The sequence below is a fragment of the Scylla paramamosain genome, chromosome 35, assembly GCF_035594125.1.
Source record: "Scylla paramamosain isolate STU-SP2022 chromosome 35, ASM3559412v1, whole genome shotgun sequence".
In the NCBI taxonomy this organism is placed as follows: domain Eukaryota; kingdom Metazoa; phylum Arthropoda; class Malacostraca; order Decapoda; family Portunidae; genus Scylla; species Scylla paramamosain.
In genome coordinates this window covers 4,430,001-4,435,000 of record NC_087185.1, presented here as the reverse complement: position 1 = coordinate 4,435,000, position 5,000 = coordinate 4,430,001, and the positions used below count along the sequence as shown (strand labels likewise).

General features: G+C 34.3%; 1 long non-coding RNA gene across 1 annotated transcript in view; it reads right to left on the bottom strand.

Annotated features, from left to right (window-relative positions):
• LOC135090586 (uncharacterized) overlaps nt 1–5,000 on the bottom strand; it is an 81,031-nt gene that overhangs the window by 51,112 nt on the left and 24,919 nt on the right. The gene's annotated exons all lie outside the window — the stretch shown is intronic.

The following is a 5,000-nucleotide window of genomic DNA, read 5'->3' as shown; positions in this document are numbered from 1 at the left end:
AAGTCTTTTCTATTATTCCTTTGTTTTTTTTTGTGTATTTCCACCTGCCTATCACCTCGCCTATTTCAAAAGATGACCAGCGAGACAACTCAAAAACAATACTGGCAAACTTTCCCGTTCGTTTCTTTTTTTTTTTTCGGGAGCAGTGTTATAATGAACCCTTTTCTGTTATTCCTTTGTTTCTGTATTTCCTCCTGCCTGTAGCCTTGCCTATTTCAAAAGACCAACAAGACAACTCAAAATCTAAATTGTGACTCCCTTTTCTTAGTTCTTTTCTGGGACAATATCTTTCTTTTTTTCTGTTATTCATTTGTTTCTGTGTTCCTGTCCATCACCTTACCTATTTCTGAAGACCAACGACACAACTCAAAAACTGAACTGCGAGACCCTTCCGTTGAGTCCACTATAATCAAGCCTTTCCCATTATTCTTTTCTTTCTGTATATTCTCCCGCCTGTGGCATTATCTATTTAAAAAAACGACTAGCGAGACTCGGAGATTAAATTGAGACTCCCATATCTTGTTTGTTTTCTGGAAGGGTCATTAAAATCAAGCCTTTTATATTAAATTATTCCTTTTTTGTGCCTTTGCCCTTAGCTCTGTTTCTCTCTTTTATCTGCCTATATCTATTTCAAAAGCGGACCATCAAAACACTTGAAAAAATAAAAATATAATAATAATAATAATAATAATAATAATAATAATAATAATAATGATAATAGATAAATGAATAAATATATAAACTAGTGGTCTCTCTTTCGGTTCTCTTGTTTCTTTTCCCGGCTTTTTTCCTAGTGTTTTAACATTTCTGTAACCTTAGCCAGTCTCCCTGACATATAGATAAACAAATAGAGAAAAGATTCTTCCAGTTTTGTATTGAAATTTTCTAACTCAGCCTCCGTAATATGATTCCCTAAGAGATTCCCTTCTGAACTGACAACCCAGACACTTGCATAGAATTATACAGGTGTGCCGCAGAAGGAAATCAGTGCTGAGGTGGAAGTCGAGAGGAAGGTGACAATAAAACAGCAGGGACACTGAGACCCATAACACTGAGGAGCACAAAGGAAAGATGCACAAAATAAGTGTCCTCTGTGATCCCTATAAGAAAATAAGAATATAGGGGGAGCTGCAAGAAGCCATCAGGCCTACACGTGGCAGTACCTAACCTAACCTACCTACCCATTTTCACCTCATTCGTAATATTTTTTTCCTTTGAACCCTTCCACTGGGACACGAAACAAGTAGCAGCACCAGAAGCAATGCGTGAAGTCTTTACAAGCGTCTACAAGGAAGTTAGCGATGAAAAGAATACATTTTGTAATTTCTTCCCAGTTCAAAGACTGGACGTGGCTGTAGAACAAGTAAAGCTGTCTCTGTGACTGGTAATAAGGGAAAGGTGAACCAAATGGCAGTGAAAGGGTTAAATCTCGCTAATGACTCGCCACTAACAACCTGATTACTGAGGCTATTCCATTCACCTACCACTTTAAAGGATCAATTACTTTTAGATGTAAGTTCCAACAGTGCCCTTTAGAAATGGCTGACCTAAACACGTGATGCTGTGTCCCTCATAACATTCTCTATTAAACTGGTCTGAAACGTGATGGAAAGTAATGAAAAAAAATAAAAAATATGGGTAAAAAGATAAATACCAGTGAACATAGCTGAAAAGTAATGAACATGGCTGAAAAGTAATGAAAAAATAATGATAATAAATAATAATACACATGAAAATAAAGGGATATAAATTAAGAATAAGGCAAAAAATATATGTAAGGATAAATAACAGTGGATAAAGAAAGATACAAGATATTAAAGGAAACAGAGACATAAGGAAAGCAAATATACGAAGAACCAAAGAAGGAGGAGGAAGAGGAGGAGGAAAAGTACTGGAGGAGACATTTATAGGAGAGGGGAGGGAAAGAAGAAGGAAAGAAAAATATGAAGAGGGTAGGAGGAGTGAGGAGGTGAAGAGGAAGGAACGAATAAAAGAATATAAGAAAGGAAACAGCTGTGAAGAGACAGAAGAGGAGGCGGAGGGAGAGGAATAAAACAAGAACACGAGGAAGAAGAGAGAAAAGCAATAAAGAGAGGAGATAGGGACAGAAGATTTAAAACCCGAATTCCTTTGGTACAACACGAGATTCTCTGAAGGTGTATTACTCTCTCTCTCTCTCTCTCTCTCTCTCTCTCTCTCTCTCTCTCTCTCTCTCTCTCTCTCTCTCTCTCTCTCTCTCTCTTTACAATCCTTCTTCTTCCTTCTATCTATTGCTTCTATCTGTTAAATTTATACATCGATCACACACACACACACACACACACACACACACACACACACAGAGAGAGAGAGAGAGAGAGAGAGAGAGAGAGAGAGAGAGAGAGAGAGAGAGAGAGAGAGAGAAAGGAAGTAAATGGTGTATCGTCCATTCTCTTCTCTTTAAGGTGGCTTTTTCTATCCTCTCTCTCTCTCTCTCTCTCTCTCTCTCTCTCTCTCTCTCTCTCTCTCTCTCTCTCTCTCTCTCTCTCTCTCAATGGCTCTCCTAGGCCTCCTAATTACTACTAATGTACTAACATCACGCTAACTGCCCGCATTTCACACACACACACACACACACACACACACACACACACACACACACACACACACACACACACAGAGAGACACACACACACACACATTTCAATAACTCTTGCCTTTTTTTTTTTTTTTATTCCTTCACTTCACTTTCCACTTTTATGCAGCCTTCCATTACTCTTTATCCTCCGCGCCTCGATGCTATTTCATTTAATGTTCTGTGCTATTTTTTTTTCCCCTCTCTCTCTCTCTCTCTCTCTCTCTCTCTCTCTCTCTCTCTCTCTCTCTCTCTCTCTGGGTTGACGTGCTAGGTAAAAAATTATCCCACGTTCAAATTCACCATTTCAGTTCATGCCTTTTAATCCGTGACGCGTTTGAACATGTATATGAAGTTATGAACGTAGTACTCTGAAGGAAAAAATATGTGAATGTTGAAGAAAATGATGATACAGGAATATAAACGTGAGAGTAACTGGTCAAACTGCAGGTTACTTTAATTAGAGGTGAAATATGATAGAATAGGGTTACAAAGTTGAGTTGAGTGAATGACAAAAAAGGAAACGAACATTAAAGGAAATGGTGATAGAGGAATACACACCTGAGTAAAATTGGTCATAACATACTGCAGGTAAAGTTAATTAAAGGTGAAATATGATAAAATAATAATACAAGAGTTGAGTTCAGCAAGTAAAAAAAAATGAATCTTAAATAAAATAATAATATAGCAATATAAATGTGAATATAAATAGTTAATTGTAAAATATGAAAAAATAAGATTACAAATGTTGAATTTAGCACCAGTTTGAAAAAATGAATAAATAAAAAAGAGAATATCAAAGAAAACTACAATAAAAGAATATACACATGGAGTATAATTTGCAATTCAAAACTGCAGGTTAATTACAGGTAAAATATGATGAAACAAAATCACGAAGGCAAAATTTAGCATAGGTTTGAAAAGGGAAGAAAAGAAAAAGAAAACACGAATGCTGAGGAAAATTATGATGCTGAAATACACATGTGGAGTAATAACTGGTTGTATAATACTACAACTTACGTTAATTACTAGTAAAATGAGGTATAATTAGGTTACAAAGACGAAGTTTAGCATTAATTGAGAAATAAATAGTAAAAACAAACATTATAAAAAAATTATCTAAGAATGTAAACAAGGAATATTATATTATTATTATTATTATTATTATTATTATTATTATTATTACATGAATCAACGAAGACGACCCACTGGAAAGCACGAATGCATAAGCCCGAAGGCCCAGTGGGTGGCACTTCACTGATAACTGAAGGTTTAGTAACAGGAAGAAAGCATAGAATAGGAAGATTTGGAAAGATCTAGTAGGAAGAGTGCTGAGAGAGAGAAGAAAGGTATTCACAAGATTTTTAAAAGTTTCACAATTATTAGCATTGACAGTCTCAGTGGGAAGTGTATTGCAAAGTCTGACGAACGCTGGGATGCCATTTAAAAGTGCAGGTACATTAATTACAGGTAAAATATGGTATAATTGGATTACAAAGATGGAATTTAGCATTAGTAGAGAAATAAATAGTAAAAACAAACATTGTAAAAAAAAATATGATATAATAATGTAGACATGGAGTACGATAGGCTATTTAAAATTACACGTTAAGTTAATTACAGGTAAAATATGACAAAATAAGATTACAAAGGCTGGGTTTAGCATCAGTTTGGGAAAATATGTATACAGAGGCATAAAAGTGAACGCATTCAATAAAAACATTACATTCTATTAACATTTTATACGAGTTTCGGCAATATTAGTTCAGGCAAGTTAATGACACGGTAAAAAATTGAAAGAAAAAAACGTAAAAACTAATTGCCCGTGAGCGATGCATTATAAAAAGAGAAACAAGAAATTTATACAAAGACTCAACATGTATTTTTTTTAATAAATTTGTCCAGTTAACAGTAAAAAAAAAAAGAAAAGAAAAAGAGAGAAAGAAAAAGTAAAGATTGAAAATATATGAAGTCAAGATGATAAATAGCTAAGGAAAAATACGAAATAGAGGAAATGTCTAATTTTTAATAACAATACAGTTGAAGTAATAGTCAGAGAAGAAAATGTAAAGCGATAATAGGTAACATATCAATAAGAAAATAGGTAACATATCAATAAAAAAAGTAAAAATTGAATGTATTATAAAGCCAAGATGATAAATAACTAAGATGACGCAAAATCAAAGAAACGTAAGAACAAATAGTCAGAGAATAATAGATAAGATAATAAAGGATAAAATAACAATAATAACAGGGAAAAAAATAATGACTAACAAGGTATAGATAGAGTCATGTTGATTAAAAAGAAGTGAATAAAGGAGACAAATAAGTGAAAACAGGCACCGATTCAGCAACACGGGTGAGCTTATTAGCAGGTAACAAGGAG